Below are 19,737 nucleotides of genomic sequence, written 5' to 3'. Positions count from 1 at the left end.
TAGACAATGAATTTCACCCAGAATTGAATGGGGGAACACAGTATATTTCACTTGGAAAATTAGACATTGTTTTCCATGACCTAAAATTCCTCCTGAAATAACAGCCCATTTTTATTATATCAGGGTCTAGTTGGTGATGCTGCATAGCTATGACTCATCACATATCATAGCCTCTGATGAATTACAATTTTAGCTTAACTAAAGGAAATTAGAGATGTATATGGTAAATGTGAATTGGCTGCAGCATCCAATGAAAAATTGCAAAGAAGTAGTAACATAAAAAACAATGGAGACATGTGTGATCCTAACATATTTGACTGATCATATAGCTAGACATAACCAATAGACACCCTGTATAATCCATTAGTATCTATAAAATGTCAAGAGATGTAGCTAAAGTTCCCAAACACATTGCAAAAGTCCTCTGTGAAGGATGTTTCCCCCTGTTTTGAGAGAGTCTGGAACAATTACATTAAATGAAAAACAAAACAAACATGAATTGTTAGCTAAACTGTTTAAGGAGTAGCCTCTTTAATGAGATCAGAGCTCCATTTACGCATTAAAATTCCTTTCTATGATTTGCACTAAAATCCTAGCATGCTTTTTAGCAACAACATCGACTCGACCCTGGCCTCTTGAAGGTTGTGCCACAACAGTACAACCTCTTCTTAGTCCTACTGAAATAGAAAAGCACCAAGCATAGATCTAATACATGACTGTATGTCTGTCAACTCTGGACTAAGAGGCTCATCACCAGAATCTTGTCTTTCAGATTATGTATGCTTTTGGCCATAGCACAAAATGATTTGTAATCTCAGGTCTATAAGGTAATACACATAGTTGGCAGTGACTTTAGAAATAATATAGACTTTGTTATTGTATATAATGCATGCCTGTTTTTGGAAATTCCCATACTACTAAAATCGTAGTCTTTTAAAATATTACAGCATTCACCCACAATTGCATTTGTTTATGATTCCTATAAAACTTTTCTCTCTTCCAACTAATGTCTGACCTCACTTGTTCCAGCAGCATTTAATAATTTTAAAGTAGCATTAGACTTATGCTTTGTCATTTTATTTCTTCATTACAAAAGGAAAATACTTAAAATAATATCCACAAATTTTATTATCCTTAATTGTAATATAGATTGAACTTAATATTTTACTTCTTAAATAATTCCATGTGATTTTAATGCCATAGATTGTGTTTTGATTTTCTTTATTAAAACAGGTGTTTTTGGAACTTCAGAGTATGAATGATGTATTAATAAATTTAAAAAAAAACATTGGTGATTATCAAAATTTTTGGGAAAATGAAAAATGACAAGGATTTTCCTATATTTCCATTTATATAAGATTTTGTACAATGTTCTGCATTTATGATATGCTCTATATATTTTTCTTATTCTACAATTCATATCTCTGCTTCAAATACTTTTTTTTTTACCTGATAATAATAAATCAGAAAGTAGAAATCATCGTGACTACAGAATTATACCCTTGTATGACTAATGACATGTTACTGGTCATTTGCTCATATTGCTAAGTGCCTATTTTTATTCACCAAGTTCATATACAATATTTTTATACACATACATACATACACATGTACACACACACACATATACAAACACCTAATAGCTCATACACAGAAAATCAAGGTATTGAAGCTTTCTAAAAAGGTTATACAATTAAATATGTGCATATATGTAGATTAAGAGAGCATATTTTTTGCTTGTTTCCTTTGTGTGACAAACTTTTCATGACTTCTTTCTTTTCATCTTAAATTTTGCTGCTTCCTTTCCTCATTAGTTTTTCTGGGGGTAAGTTTCATTTTTCTAGACTGCTCAGGAAAAAAAAATAACAGTGATTTTAATATATGTCTAAAAAAACCAGCAAATGACCCATTCTAAAGACAAATGAAAGCTTAAGACTTCTGCCAATTGGAAATTTTGCATTGGCTATCCATAGGCATGTCAAAATCAAAATGTGCAAAGCACAACTCATTTCCCATCAAAACTCTCTTCTCTTATAGATTTCCTATTACTGTCAAAGATACTATCATCTATTTAGTCAATCATTTTGCAACCTCTATGGCCCATTCTGCTCCTTATTCTTGCTCTCCACACATTTTCAACTAGTTGCCAGATCTTGTCATTTCCATCTCCACATTATCATTTTCATAAAATCTCTTTTCTCCATTTACATAGCCACGACTTCATCCCATTTTTCCTGGACTACAGGAATAATTTCTTATTTGGACTTTCTATCTCAAGTCTTTCCTCACTGCAACCATCTTAAAAACCTTTCATGATCTCCCCAGTCAGGTACTACCTCTCCACATGATCATATATTCACTTTGTCTATATTCTGAAAATATTTCTATATTTACATGCTGGCTTGGAATTGGAATATAAGCTCTTGAAGGCAGAAATTGCTTTACTTCTGCCTTAAATGTCCTAAAAACAATGAATGGCCCATAGTAAGCTTTTAATAAGTATTTGTTAATTGTTTTATCATATATTTGGTTTGTTCTTTCCATTACTATCAATAATGTAAAACAGTATTAATAAACTTTTGATTAGAAAGTGATTTGTTGATATCTTTGTGCCTAGGTATAGTTGAAAAGAGTATTGTGTGGGTCAGTCTCTAAAACATTAGTATTCAACATTGAATATTTTTTCAGTATATTGATTTCTTCATATAATGAGTGAGCAAATTTAAACTTTGATCTTTAGAAAATAATATAGTATGGAGGCCTAGACAAAAGGGCCTTATTTCTCTTTTATTTGACTTAAGTTATTTCATCTTAGAAGCATACTTCCTTTCATGAAAAAACAGCTGTCCTGTTCACTTCTTGGAATTTTAGCTCTCCTTACCTCCACACCTTTTTCTGGGTTCCCAATGCCAACTTCAAATAAAAACAAGACCCCTGTGCTTGGTCTCACAGCCAATTATAGAGAAACAAGTTGGCTTTATTGCTTGAAGCAAACATCTTGATATGTTCAATCAAGAAATTTTGAAATCCCTAAAAATCAGAAAATGTCCTCTGAATTTTTTCATAACTAAAATTTCTGAAAGTTAACTCTGACCTAGACTTTAAGTTGTGAACCATAGTTATTGCAATGGAAAATACTGGTTCCTTGTTTGGGATTCCATCACATGAACCATGTAAGGAGAAGCCTCAGACCATTCTAATCCAGAACGCTCGTTGTAATATTGTAGTAAGGAAGTTCTCTTAAAAATCTCTAATAGAAGGCAGTGAGAGAATTATGAATAAGAAGATAAGAAGAGGTAACACAAATATTCAAAGAATGGCAAGTCAAGGAGTTTATTATTCAAAAGCATGTAAATGTTTGTTTATATGTTGCTGTTCATCCTTGTCTACAGACCCCAGTCACACATTGACATTGGCTTTCAGAATATAGTAGACTCTTTATACCTATTGAGAACCCAGATCTCTTGAGTTCCCAACTTTATATCTGACTATTGTTGATAGGTAGATTCACAGTTACAAAGAGAGAGAATAACTTTAATAAGTCAATTAGAGGGAGGTCCAGACTACAATTCCCTTAACATTCACAACAACATTGTGATTAGTATGTATGTTTGTAGAAGAACTAAACTATAAGATATTAGAAAATCTCTATAATGCAATAAGGATGAAAAGATAAGGAACTATCAAAGACTTAGTAGCAGCAGATATTTCCATAACATAACACAATAACTTTAAAATTCTATGGGTATCAAGATGGTATATCTATTATATTTTACAGTTCCAGGCTAATGACCAGCAACCACACACACACCACACACACACACACACACACACACACACACACCACACACACACACGGACTTCATCATTAAGGTTATAGAAAGTGACTTCCTAAGTCAAAACCAGACCAAAAGAACGTTGTTCTCTAATTATGATGATAAATGTCATTATAAAAAGTGGAAAGTACATTAGTAGTATGAATGACCTTATCATTCCAAGAATCAATACCATATTGTACATTTTTCACATCCTAAAACTGATTCTAAGATTCTCGGTAGGATATCTCAGAGAAGTGTAATATAATTTTCTTCTACACTCAAAAAAAAAACCCCATTCCATTCTGTATGTAATTTACTCAATTATTAACAAACTAATTGTCACAGACCTCCCTGCTCCATCCTTCAAGTTTTTGAATTCTCTTTTCTGAAAAAATCCCTTGAAATAATGAATGCTATATGTTAGGAAAACATATTCCTCATCTTGCTTCTGTCTGAACCACTGTTTCTGTTGGTACTATATTAAAGAAATATTTCTTCCTTCTTAGTCTTTAGTTCCAGTCAATTTAATGAAAAGAGATATCCTGTGTAAATTGATATGCATGAACTATTATATCATGTACATTTATCATTTTCAGTAAATGAAGATACCAGTACTGACCCTTCCTCATTGCAACAGAAACTATTGGTTACTGCCCCTCCTCAGCTTTGAGCCAATTGTGAGAATAAGGTGGTCATATACTTACCATTGAAAATGACTTACATTACCTTGAATGCAGACAGGCTTTTCCCTTGGGTTTCTTATCTCTCAGAGAACTCAAAGAAATGTGATAGAACCAGTATTTCCTGACATTGCTTCCCTGATTTTGATGATATGGTTTCCTCCCCTATTCTTTGCCATGTAGTTTAATTACCCTAGCTTCCCAGATGAAGCTTCCTGGTATGATGCATAAAAGGTCCCAGCCAGCCACCCATAGTTGGGTCCTCTCTGAAATCATGCAATGGTCCCTCCAGCAAGATGGACAAAAGACAGGAAGCTTCTATTGTTAAATGTCAATTGTAGATTAAAAATCATACTTGTTTGTGTCTCTTTGTTATTAATGATCTTCATAAACATAATGACTATGGCATAGACTGGGGCCTCCAGTCCAGATCCTGGAACCCTGCTTCCTCTACTGGTCCAATGGACTCCTACCTATAAGGACCTGGTTTCTAAGAAATACTATTTCCCCTAGTTATCTGATGGTTCCACCTGCTTTAAAAGAGGCATATACACTTGGATTTCAATAGTCAGTAATCTACTAACAGAAGATACTCTAGGGAGTATGGGTACTGGAAAATGCTTCCAATTGACTAAGTTCCAGAGAACCTTGAGGGAGGAGGCAGTAAAAATCTTCATCTATATTAGTTCCCTGGGCAATGGCCACGGGTCTGTCCAAGTGGTCTGGGGTCTGGAAATCAAAAGGATGAATAATCAAACGTTCTCCCCTTTTGGATCAGGAACAATGGAAGAATTTTGTCAGTGTCTTCCATTGCATAAAGTTTGTGGGGTATTTCAATACTCATTAGAAACATGCACTAAACAACCAGGTTGGAGCTGTTATAAAAGTAGCAGAGTTTGGAGAAGAGAGTCAGTGCCAATTTGGTCATACAGGTGATGATACCAAGCTGTTCTAGGCAAAGGACCACATTATATCCTCACTAAGGATATGGCAGCTATCTTAATCTGTCCCAGACTAGCAAAATAACATTCTGCTAGTTTGTAATATTAATTTTATCCCTACTTAATAAACAACTGCATAATTATACATGTGGCTGCTCATGCCAGATGTCCAGCCTCCCAGAAGCCATGTCTGTGACAAATCAATGCTACCTTAGAAAGGAAAATGTCTCCTCTGTCTAGTTTTTTTTTTGGATGGAAGACTATTTTGTATATAATTCTAGCTGACCTTCCAAAGTCCTTCCTTATTCCTTTCCCACCACAGAATTACAAGGTCAAAAGGACTTTGCTCTTTCAGAGTGCTCCATACACTATGGAGAAGTAGCAAAGGTCCACCTTAATTGGCAGACTCCCTTTCCTTTGGGAATTTTCAGGGAACTCCTTCCCAGAACGTGCTTAAGGGAATAAGAGTCATATTGTTAGGAGGTGTCTTGTTTTCTAATAGCATGGGGGAGATGAAACTGTTACTATAGAACTATGGTGGGAAGAAAGGAGATAACAGTTGACTTGGTAATGATTCTGAGTCATTACTGAAGATGAGAGAATCCTTATTTAAACAATATTGAAGAAAGGGTCAGTCCTTCCAAAAAGGCTGCTAAGGAACAAAGACTGTGTATCATTCCTTTGAGGTTTTGTCAGATGGGCTGAGTGGGTGGCAGCACAGGGAAAGCCTCAATATTAACTTAGATCCCAGAATAGATTGTGTGCAAAAAGCTTATGACTTCTAAGTCACTTTACTATGTATGACTCAGATACAGGACGGAAAATTGTTGACTCAGTCAGAAGTGTGTATGCAAAAGTCTTATTGTTCCTGGAGCAGTTCCTGCTTATCATCAGCACTTCACATGAGGAGAAAAAAATCTGCAAGTCTGTTGGTATTGTCATGGTCTGTGCCAAGGCTGTGATGTTCTTGTCACTGTTTGGTTCACCATTCTCAATTTCTATTAGGAAACTCACTGTGAACTTCATATATGTAGTAGCACCCATCATATGAACAAGATTATAAGATTCTTTCTGAAGGAGGAAGAAAAGGCTTAAGACTTCTGCCTTTTGTATTCCTTTATATTTTTGTTTTGTCTTTGTTTTGTTTGTTTCTCTCCCCCCTTTTTCCTTAGTACATCTCATGTTAGGAGGAATGACCAGTAAAAGACTTGAGACTTAATTCTTCCAAAGAGGAGATGAATGGTCTAGATTCCACATTTTCCCATTTCTTCATTTTCCCTCACTTTGTACTACCTAAGACAGAAGAACTCTTTAGTCATTTAAATGAAGGAAAGTCTTCTAGAAGACCATAAGAACCTCATCATGACAGGATGGTATGTAATCCTCTAAGGCATCCATATAGATGTGTTGTGGCTCATAGAGACTTCCATTTTTTGCTCATTTGAACACTCTGTGGCTTACATGAAAAAAGGGAGGGATGGTACAGTACCAAAAGATAGATTCCCTTCATATTTTCCTGTTTGGCAAAATGGTACTCCAGATATTGCCTTGTTCATTTAGCCCACAGAATTATCCAATCATCTGTCACCATAGGTATCTTTTATAAACTTGTAGATATATTTCATTAAATAACATTCAAACAATGAATACTATATAGTAGGCAATAAAAGCTTGTTGATTGAATAACTGTTCCTAAAGATGTATTGTTGCTATTATTGATATGTACTATGGGTCAATAAAATCTTGTTCATATTTTAATGTATATTCTATCACTATTGGTAACAAGTTCCTTAAGGAACTCATCCCAAGATTTAAATTACCATGTACCACAGATCTTGTGTTCTTAAATTTTTGTGTGTTTCATGAGTCCTTCAGAAGCCTTGTGCATTATGATCTAAAAAGGATGCACTAATATTTCTGCCTTTCTGCATAAAAAAATTATATGTAATAAAGGGCCATGGAAAGATAGACTAAAAATAATTGGAAACTAAATATTCCAATCCTTAAAAGATGATTGAGTCAAGCAACAAATCACAGAAACAATCAGTAACTTCATTCAAGAGAATGACAATAATGAGAAAACATACCAAAACTTATGGCATGCAGTGAAAACTGTTATTAGGGGTAGTTTTATATCTCTAAATGTTTACATAAATAAATTAGAAAAAGAGGAGATCAATGAATTAGGCATACAACTAAAAGTCTAGAAAAAGAACAAATTAAATATCCTCAATTGAACACCAAATTAGAAATATTGAAAAACAAATTAGTACTGCAATAGAAATGATAGCAATAATCCACATCAATATAGAATAATTAATATGGAGCATTAAAGGGGGACTGACTCCTTAAAATACTCATTGGCATGGGACTTATACTATTCCATGAGGGACCAAATTATTTAAACCTCAAAATTTGGTGGCTGTGTGGATTAGACAAAGGAATAAACAAGTAAATTTGAGATTTGAATGGTATGGCTTAAAGGCAATTAGCAGTGAAGGGATTTTGTTAATAATGCCACAATGAAAATAACTAAAAAAAATGAAAATAAGATGGCCTACAGGAATAATCACAAGAGGGGTAGAGGACTGACTTTGAACACTATCATTTCTAAGTGTTTGCTATCTCTTAGGACTTCATTTCATGTTCTATTAGCACTATATAGCCAACTGATCCAGAGGTCTAACACATATTTAGTAAAGTATTCCTATTATCATAGGAAAAACCAATTTTATTAAATTACATTAATTACTTGACTATAATTATTATAAATTAATATCTTCCAAAAGTAGCAAATCTTTGAAAAAGAGTACATTTTCCTGGCCAGTATTTCAAGATGATTGCCTTCTGTCTACTTTTATCACCTTTTGCCTTTTATTCTTAAAATGTGTAAATTAAGAACTTCAATGTTTTCTTTTTACTTTTGTATCTCTGAATTACTTTAACCACCTTTTATCAAGATCTCTGAGCATTTGACAGTATACAGTTTTGCACACCTGAAAAAAAGGGAAGAAATAAAGCATGTCTTGATATCAGTCTTAGAATATAGATAATTGTCCCTTCTTATCAAAGATGAAGAAGATTCTTCTTTATATTGATTAGATAATAGATATTGAGGTTTGTTTTCTGTATCTGGAAATGGTCAAAAGAGGATGACATCAACAGAAAGAGATACAAGTTGCATTATAGAAGAAAAAATGAATTGTTATCAGCAACTGTCCTCTCTCTATTCCTAATCTACTCTGCTTCTATTTGTCCCTATACTTTTTTTTTTCATTTCTCCATTTACTGTAAGCTTTAAAACTTTTTCAAAGTGTTAGGACAAGATCAATAGATTATCTGGGCTGAAAAATCAGAGTTCCATTAATGTCTTATCTAAAAAAACAAGGTCTAATAATGTTGTAGATACCAAGAAAACTATGTGACTGTGTAACTAAAACGTTTAATTTTACTGGACCTCTTCCCTTTTCTAAGAACTTGTAGTTGAGAACTTAACAGAATATATAACACTAGAGACAAAATAAATAGTTAAGTCTCTTCACAGCTTTTCTTTCAGCTTTAGATAGGGTCCTATTTTTCAAAACACCCACAGATGCCTCAACAAATCTAAATGTGACATGATTTGATTCTCTTTAACTTCCTGATCTTCAGGGCCTCAAGTACCAGTCTTGACATTCTTTTTCTTCAATATAGGTTAGAATAGTTAGACTGGAGAAGAGAAAACTAAAAGGGGTGAGATAGCTTTGAAAAGATTATCACATAAATGTGAGATTAGACTTGCTCGCCTAATATTCATGTACCAAAAGTATTCTAGGATATTTACAAAGAGACAGATTTTGACTCAGTGTCAAAAAAAATACTGCCTTTCAATTAAAGCTATTCAAAATTTGAATGGGAACACTTGAAAGTTCCCTATCAGTGCAGGCATTTAAGTAAAAGTTAAATGACCCTTGTCAGCATGGATAGCCAGATATTATGGGGTTAGGCATATACTGCATGACTACTAACAAGCTTCCAATTCTATAATTCTATCATATTATAATGCATTTTAAGCTCTAAAGTAGAACAGTCAGGCCTTCCCCATTTCCTATGTTCTCTTCTTTCTCCTTGACCCTTCTTAGTGAGTAAAATATTTTTTTTAGATAGAGGATGGTGTTTGGATAACCTACACATTTTTCTTGGAGATAATATGGGTCTACTTTACTTATGGCATAAGTTTAAGTAAGATGCTAGAAAGTTGAGCTTCTTTTGAACAATCTTATCTGTACATCCCAGAACATTTACAATGAATGAAAGCTAATCTGGAAAGTTTTGTTAGATTTCATGTATCTATTAAGTTGGATAAATACAACTATTTTCTTAATATTGCATCATCCATAATTTCTATTATTAGTAAGTATTACATATTTATTGCCTTTGTGTTAACTAGTGCAAAATGTTTGGAAGCCACTGTTAATAATATCTGTTCAGTAATAAAACTTGAAACAGCTTTCTAGTTATTTAATAGAAGAAGACGAAGAATATAAATTAATAGACAAATGAGATGCTTTGGGAGTTAGAAAGGTTTTTTTTCTTTAAATCAAGAATATAGAAACCCAGAATATAAGTTAGAAGGGATATCAGAAGACAACTTGTACCTGACCAATAATGCCTTTTACAACATCTTCAATCACTAGTCATCCAGCCTCTCCATTAATTAGGAGATTTATGATTTGCTAAGACCACCTACTCCACTTTTTATTTTATTACAAGTTCTTTATTTCTAAACTTTAGTTGGCACAAATAGTCATTTAACTTAGATTCTAGATGGATAACTAAATCTTTACGGACCAGTAGAATAGGTGGCTAACTGGGAAGTGTTGAGAAATCATTTCTCCAACTAGATCCCTAGGGTTTTAAGGTAAAGACAAAGCTTTTTATTATACAATGAAATATAGGTTTAAAATACAAATACCTGGGAGATTATTTGGTGTAATTGGTAATTTAAATATATTAAATTGTTTGGAAAACTAATTCACCTCAAGCTACAGAATAACAAATCCTTGAGAACTGAGGTCACAAGTGAAGTACAGGGCATAGAAAAGACTGAATGAAGGCTCCAAAGACCATATTTTTATTACTTCACAATTTTGCTTAGGGAAAGTTCCTGTTCCTTATTTTTTGGGAATTATGCCTATATATATATATATATATATATATATATATATATATATATATATATATATATATATATATATATATATACATAGAGAGAGAGAGAGAGAGTGTTTTTTAAAAAATGTTTGTAGACCTTTTTTATTCATTCAACTATCATATATGAAATTTCCAAAAGTTTTATAAATGCATTCTTTTCCCCTTTTTCTGGTGATCCATTTCTGTTCTCTGCAATCTAATTCCTGTGACCTAAGGGTCATCTTCTTAACTCTGACTGACCTCTTGATTCAATGATAGTTTTGACTCCACTGTCTACCATTTAACTATTTAATTATTTTGCTAGAATATTTATCTCCCTGGTTTCTCACCAATATACATCTTAGAAGCATCTGCATCGGATAACTTCTGCTATCCAACTTCTTTTATCTTACTGTAAATTTTATGAGCACTATTAGAGAAAATAATGTATCTAATTTTCCTCACTACAAATTTGTTATATAAGCTCAGCTGGGCCCATACCACTATATGATTACCTTACTATGCTGTATGCTCTGTACTACTCTCCCAAGTTCTACTGGCACTAACAGGCTAAGTTCCCAGATCTCATCTGCCATTTCTCTTAGTGATCTAGAGGACTCTTACAGGGTGGCACTTCTTTAAAATAAAATAATAATGAAATTCACTGCATTAATTGACTCTTCTTTTCATGAAATATTTCTCTGTAGCATGAGATACTAGTTGATAGCATTTTATGCACAGTAGAACTTCTTTCAAGATTTGGATCAATCCTTTCAAATCCAGCTTCTGCTTTATCGATTAGGTTTATGTACTATTCTTTAATGTTATTGTATATCGGGGAATTGAGAGGTCCAAGGAGAGGAAAAGAGAAGGGGGAATATGTGGTTCATGTAGTAGTCAGAACACACACACCATTTATTGATTAGGTTCACAGATTTATATAGGTATGGGTTGTGGCAAAACCTCCCCCCATTAGAATAGTAACTTCAAAGATCATTGGCCACAGATTACCAAAACACATAAAATATTAATAATGAAAAAGCTTGAAATATTGTGAGAATTACCAAAATGTGACACAGTGACATGATACAAGTGCATGCTATCAGAAAAATGGTGCTGGTGAACATGCTTGACATAAGGCTGCCATAAACTTTTAATTTTTAAAAAATACAATATCTGTGAAGCACAATAAGGCAAAACACAACAAAACAAAATTTGCCTGTAGTTTGCTCATTAAATAGATCTATTGAATTAGATTTAATTAAACTGATCAATACAAAAATTGAAAAGAAACTTATAAAGATACCTTAAAAGCAACTGTGGCATGAAGGTTATACTAATAATTCAAGTTCTAGGGAATAACAAAAATGATGGTAGGGCTGATACTTTGCCATATTTTGATATGAACTTTTCTTCAGTCATATTCTTAGGGAAAAAATGTCTATTCAGACTTGACAGGAAATTACCCCCCCCGGGTGAAATTTTCATGAGTAATATTAAAAATATAGATTTACTATTAATGCTGGACCCTATTTATTATTTCTTTAATTGTAATATAATCATAGTAAGAATCCATTATAGTTAGCAGTTTGTTTAAAAGTTAAACATCTAGAGTAAAATAATTCAAGTCAATGATTTGTAAGTCAATACATTATAGAATTTCACTCAATTTTGTGAACAGGGTTTAGAAGCCTCTTTTCATGATTTTAATAAAACAAAAGTAATCTATACTAAGCATTTGTTCTTCCTACAGAGATAAAAAAATTGCCTGAAAAAAATGTAAGGAAAATACTATGTTTACAAAATAAAATTCATTGTTTTCTCAGCAAATATTGTTGAAAGATGAACAGTGACCTTGGTTAAAGAATAGGAGAAACAAGTAGTAGAGCAAATAATATAGTGTGAAAGGTTATATATAGAGATTAGATTACTTTTTAATAATGCAAGACATTTTTTAAATCACTAGACAAAAGTTTCACCAGAGAAAAGCTATTTTTTCTCCAGTGAAACTTCTGTCTAGTGATTTAAAAATCTTTTTTAATTATAAATTAAATGAAACTAAAAAGTGTATGCTTAAATATATTTAAATAGTCAATGACCTATTTAATAAAAGTGATGTTCTGTGAAAATTATTTAAGTTAGGCCACTGATGGAGAAGCAAATTTGATTGGAATTAAAAAAAAGATTCAGAGTTAAGGTAGAACCACACATTAAGCCCACTTATTTTATCATTAGTAAATAATTTATTGCAGCAAAGAAGTTGGAGCAAGTGGTTGCTCAAAGCACTACACAATATCATGGCTGTTGTTAATTTATTAAAAACAAATCCTCAGGGGCAGTTACGTGGGTCAGTGGATAAAGCACCGCCTCTGGATTCAGGAGGGCCTGAGTTCAAATCCGGCCTCAGACACATAACACTTACTAGCTGTGTAACACTGAACTAGAAAACAGACCTTCAAAGCACTATATTGCAAACTGTTAAACCAAGATTTAAAACTAGTGAAACACTAAATAACATTGTTTCACTTAAATAGAATTTTAAGGCTTCCGGGAGCAAGGTGGCGGAGTGAAAAGGTAGTCGCTCTCACTCTCCCCTATCAACCTCTGAAAACCCAGAAAAAAAAAAACCCTGGAACTCCTGAACTAGAAGAAAGACAAGGAGCAGCAGTGCAGCAGCCCAGCAAATGGGGCTCCCAGTGCCTCAGCAAAAACAAGGGAACCCAGGTGGATAAGTACCCTGCAGCATTCATCTGAAAGGAGGTGAAGAAAACAGCCTAAAGGCTTCCTAAAGCCCCAAGGTTGCTGATTCCAACCAAACACCAGGTGAGCTGTAGGAGCCCAGAAGCCCCCACTTGTGAAGACATCCTGAAGCCCAGGTGGTAGAGCAGGCAAACACCAACACCTGGACCTCCGACTGCCTCAGTGAGGGCGGGGTGAACTGGTGGAAACCAGCTCAGAAAATCACCAGGAGTCTGGCACCACCAAAGGAATCTCCCAGTGCATTAGCAGAAACGAGGGAGACAACACTGCAGGGGGCCCCAGGCAGATAAACACCCTGCAGCACCCATCTAAAAGGAGCTGAAGAAAGCTAAAGGAAAGGAAAAGCAGGCAACCTAGAATTGCCTGAAAGTTCCAGCCTTGCTGATTCCAGCCCAACACAAGGTAAGCTGCCAGAAACCTACAGCCTCCAATTGCCAGCATAAGAGGCCCCAACACAAAGCCAGTGACCAAGACCTAGGCTCCCAACACAAGAAGCTTGGGTCAGTACCCTCTGTTCCCAGCAGGAGAGCTCAATCTCTTTAAAGGCCAGGGAATAAAGAAACACCATGAGTAAAAAGAAACATACCATAGATTCATATTATGAGAAGAGTGAAGATCAAGACAGAAATTCTGAAGAGGACAACATTGTCAACAAACCCACATCTGCAACAACAAAAGGGAATATGAACTGGTCTGAAGCCCAAAAAGCCTTCTTAGAAGAGCTCAAGAAGGATTTTAATAGTCAAATGAGAGAGGTAGAAGAGTCCTTCAAAAATACAATTGGCCAATTGGAAAAAAAATACACTGAAGAAAACAAGTCCCTAAAAAACACAATTGGCCATTGAAGAAGGAAGTACAAAAACTAAAAGAAAAAAACACTCTGTTAAAAACTAGAATTGGACAAATGGAAACTAATGTCTCTATGAGAGAGCAAGAATCAGTCAAACAGAAACAAAAAAATGAAAAAATAGATGAAAACATAAAATACCTCATCAGTAAAACAACCAACCTGGAAAATCGACTCAGGAGAGACAATTTAAAAATTATTGGACTACCTGAAAATCATGATGAAAAAAAGAGCCTGGACAGTATCTTTCAGGAAATCATAAAGGAAAACTGCCCAGAAGTCCTAGAACCAGAAGGGAAAATAACCATAGAAAGAATCCACAATCACCACCTGAAAGAGATCCCAAATTGACAATGCCAAGAATATAATAGCAAAATTCCAAAATTACCAGATGAAAGAGAAGGTGCTGCAAGCAGCCAGAAAGAAACAATTTAAATATCATGGAACCACAGTCAGGATTACACAGGACCTTGCAGCTTCTACATTAAAAGACCGCAGGGCATGGAACATGATATTCCATAAGGCAAAGGAGCTTGGAATGCAGCCAAGGATCAATTACCCAGCAAAAATGAGCATCATTTTTCAAGGGAGGAGGTGGATATTCAACAAAATAGGAGACTTCCAAACTTTCCTGATAAAAAGACCAGAGCTCAACAAAAAATTTGATCTTCAAGTACAGGACTCAAGAAGGACTTAAAAAGGTAAATGGGACAGAAGATACAATATGTTGTTAATAAGGGGGGGGCTGTTTAAACCCCTACAAGGGAATATGAGACTTGCAACCCTTGAGAACTGTATTGTTATTACACCTTGTTAAAGGAGTATACATAAAGAGGGTGGATATTAGTTGACTTTGATGTAATGATAAAAAAAAATCTAATCAAGTGGGTTAAATGGATCCAAATAAGTGGATCAATCTGATCTTAGAAAATGTACTGAGAAAGGAGGAGGCAGACAAGGGTAAATTACATTACAGGAAAAGACACAAAATCCTATTACAGCAGAGGGAAAGGAGGGGGGAGCATTGTTTGAACCTTACTCTCATCAGATTTGGCTCAAGAAGGGCATAATATAATCAGTTAGGTATAGAAATCTAACTTGCCCTATAGGCAGTAGGAGGGAAAAGGGGAAAGAAAAGGGAGGGGGAAAGAAAAGAGAGGGGGGAAAGAAGGGAGGGAAGAAGCAGTAAGACTAAAGGGGAAGAAAAGGGAAAGGGATAATAAAAGGGGGAAGGGACTGAAGGGGGGTGGTCAAAAGCAAAACACTAGTGAAGGGGAGAAAGGAAAAAGGAGAAAGAAAAGCATAAAGGGGGAAAAGGATGGAGAAAAAGACACAGATAGTAATCATAACTGTGAATGTGAATGGGATGAACTCTCCCATAAAAGGAAAAGATTGCAGAATGGATTAAAAACCATAATCCTACAATATGTTGTTTACAGGAAACACATTTGAAAAAGAGTGACACATACAGGGTAAAGGTAAAAGGCTGGAGCAGAATATATTATGCTTCAGCTAAAATAAAAAAAGCAGGGGTAGCAATCCTGATCTCAGACAAAGCAAAAGCAAAAATAGATCTAATCAAAAGAGATAAGGAAGGAAACTACATCCTGCTAAAAGGCACCATAGACAATGAAGTAATATCATTACTAAACATATATGCACCAAATGGTATAGCATCCAAATTCTTACAGGAGAAGTTCAGGGAGTTACAGGAAGAAATAGACAGCAAAACTATACTAGGGGGACCTGAACCTCCCCTCTGCACTAGATAAGTCTAACCACAAAATAAACAAGAAAGAAGTTAAGGAGGTGAATAGAACATTAGAAAAGTTAGGTATGATAGACCTCTGGAGAAAACTGAATGGGGATAGAAAGGAATATATTTTTTCTCAGCAGTACATGGCACATACACAAAAATTGACCATGTACTAGGGCATAAAAACCTCACAATCCAATGCAGAAAGGCAGAAATATTAAATGCATCCTTTTCAGATAGCGATGCAATAAAAATTATATGTAATAAAGGGCCATGGAAAGATAGACTAAAAAATAATTGGAAACTAAATAATCTAATCCTAAAAAATGATTGGGTCAAACAACAAATCATAGAAACAATCAATAATTTCATTCAAGAGAATGACAATAATGAGACAACATACCAAAACCTATGGGATGAAGAAAAGCAGTTCTTAGGGGAAGTTTTATATCTCTAAATGCTTACATAAGATAGAAAAAGAGGAGATTAATGAATTGGGCATACAACTAAAAAAACTAGAAAAAGAACAAATTAAAAATCCTCAACTAAACACCAAATTAGAAATATTGAAAACCAAAGGAAAAATTAATAAAATTGAAATTAAGAAAACTATTGAACTAATAAATAAAACTAAGAGCTGGTTTTATGAAAAAACCAAAAAATAGATAACCTTTGGTTAATTTCATTTAAAAAAAGAAAGAAGAAAACCAAATTACTAGTATCAAGAATGAAAAGGGTGAAGCTACCACCAAGGAAGAGGAAATTAAAACAATAATTAGGAATTATTTTGCCCAACTATATGCCAACAAATTTGATAATCTTAGTGAAATGGATACATATTAACAAAAATATAAATTGCCCAGATTAACGAAGAGGAAGTAAAATACTTAAATAACCCCATCTCAGAAAAAGAAATTGAACAAGCCATTGATGAACTCCCTAGGAAAAAATCTCCAGAGCCAGATGGATTTACATGCGAATTCTATCAAACATTTAAAGAACAATTAATTCCAATACTATATAGACTATTTGGGAAAATAGGTGAAGAAGGAGTCTTACCAAATTCTTTTTATGATACAAATATGGTGTTGATATCTAAACCAGGAAGAGTCAAAATAGAGAAAGAAAATTATAGACCAATTTCTCTAATGAATATAGATGCAAAAATTTTAAACAAAATACTAGCAAGTAGATTGCAGCAACTTATCACAAGAATAATACACTATGACCAGGTAGGATTTATACCAGGAATGCAGGGTTGGTTCAATATTAGGAAAACTATCAGCATCATTGAGCATATCAACAACAAAACCAACAGAAACCACATGATCATCTCAATAGATGCAGAAAAAGCTTTTGATAAAATACAACACCCATTCCTATTAAAAACACTAGAAAGCATAGGTATAAATGGAGTCTTCCTTAAAATAATAAATAGCATTATCTAAAACCTTCAGCAAGCATTATATGTAATGGGGACAGGCTAGAAGCATTTCCAATAAGATCGGGGTGAAACAAGGATGTCCATTATCACCACTGTTATTCAATATTGTACTGGAAACTTAGCTTTAGCAATAAGAGAAGAAAAAGAAATTGAAGGCATTAGAATAGGCAAAGAAGAAACAAAGCTATCACTCTTTGCAGATGACATGATGATATACTTAGAGAATCCTAGAGAATCAAGTAAAAAACTACTTGAAATAATAAACAACTTTAGCAAAGTTGCAGGCTATAAAATAAACCCACATAAATCATCAGCATTTCTATATATTACCAACAAAGCCCAACAGCAAGAGATAGAAAGAGAAATCCCATTTAAACTTACTGTAGACATTATAAAATATTTAGGAGTCTACCTCCCAAAACAAACCCAGGAACTCTATGAACACAATTACAAAACACTTTTCACACAAATAAAATCAGATCTAAATAATTGGAAAAACATCAGTTGCTCATGGGTAGGCCGAGCTAATATAATAAAAATGACAATCCTACCTAAGCTAATTTACTTATTCAGTGCCATACCAATCAAACTACCAAAAAATTATTTTATAGAGTTAGAAAAAAATAATAACAGGATTCATTTGGAAAAACAAAAGGTCCAGAATATCAAAGGAACTAATGAAAAGAAATGCAGGGGAAGGTGGCCTAGCAATTCCAGATCTTAAATTGTATTATAAAGCAGCAATCATCAAAACTGCTTGGTACTGGCTAAGAAATAGGGAGGTGGATCAGTGGAATAGGTTAAATATGCAAGACACAGTAGTCAATGACTATAGTAATCTATTATTTGATAAACCCAAAGACCCCAGCTTCTGGGATAAGAACCCACTCTTTGAAAAAAACTGCTGGGAAAACTGGAAAAGAGTATGGCAGAAACTAGGCATAGACCCAAATCTCACACCATATACCAAAATAAAGTCAAAATGGGTTCATGACAGATATAAAGGCTGATACCATAAGTAAACTGGGAGAACAAGGAATAGTTTACCTATCAGATCTATGGAGAACAGAAGAATTCATGACCAAACAGGAAATAGAGAACATTATGAAAAGCAAAATGGATAATTTTGATTGAAAAGTTTTTGCACAAACAAAGCCAATGCAACTAAGATTAGAAGGAAGGTAGAAAATTGGGAAAGAATTTTTACAACCAGTCGCTCTGATAAAGGCCTCATTTCTAAAATATATAGAGAATTAAGACAAATTTATAAGAACACAAGCCATTCCCCAATTGATAAATGGTCAAAGGATATGAACAGACAGTTCTCAGATGAAGAAATTAAAGCCATCTATAGTCATATGAAAAAATGCTCTAAATCGTTATTGATTAGAGAAATGCAAATCAAAACAACTCTGAGGTACCACATCACACCTATCAGATTGGCCAACATGACAAAACAGGAAAATGATAAATGTTGGAGAGATGTGGGAAAATTGGAACACTAATACATTGTTGGTGGAGTTGTGAAATGATCCAACCATTTTGGAGAACAATTTGGAACTATGCCCAAAGGGCTACAAAAATGTGCATACCCTTTGATCCAGCAATAGCACTTCTAGGGCTATATCCCAAAGAGATCAAACAAATGGGAAAAGGACCCACATGTACAAAATTATTCATAGCAGCTCTTTTTTGGTGGCAAAGAATTGGAAATTGAGAGGATGCCCATCAATTGGGGAATGGCTGAGCAAGTTGTGGTATATGAATATAATGCAATACTGCTGTGCTATAAGAAGTGATGAACAAGCTGACTTCAGAAAAACCTGGGAAGATTTATATGGTCTGATGCTGAGTGAAGTGAGCAGAACCAAGGGTACTTTGTACACAATAGCAGCCCCGTTATGCAATGACTAAGAATGTTAAACTGAACCCTTCTCAGCATTACAAGGATCTAAGACATCTCCAGAGGCCTTGAGATGGAAAATGCTGTCCACATCCAAAGAAAGAAGTGTGGAAGTTGAATTGCTATCGCTCATTTTTACCTTCTGTTGAGTTTTGTTTCATCTTTCTGATGGTTCCTCCTATTGGTTTTAATTTTTACTTACAACTTCACAAATGTGAAAATATGTTTCATGGGTATGTAAATGTAAAACCTATGTCAGATTGTGTGCCATCTTGGGGAGGATAGGGGGGAGAAAAAGGGAGAAAAATTTTCAACTCAAAAGCATATGGAAAAAAATTTAAAAATAAGTTTTTAAAAATAATTTTAATAAAATGTTATAATTGGTTCATTTAATCTTTATCATATTCTTTTAAAAT

This window comes from Phascolarctos cinereus, unplaced genomic scaffold (genome assembly GCF_003287225.1).
Source record: "Phascolarctos cinereus isolate Bilbo 61053 unplaced genomic scaffold, phaCin_HiC Scaffold_7;HRSCAF=346, whole genome shotgun sequence".
In the NCBI taxonomy this organism is placed as follows: domain Eukaryota; kingdom Metazoa; phylum Chordata; class Mammalia; order Diprotodontia; family Phascolarctidae; genus Phascolarctos; species Phascolarctos cinereus.
The sequence above is the reverse complement of the archived record's forward strand: the minus strand, read 5'-3'. Positions refer to the sequence as shown.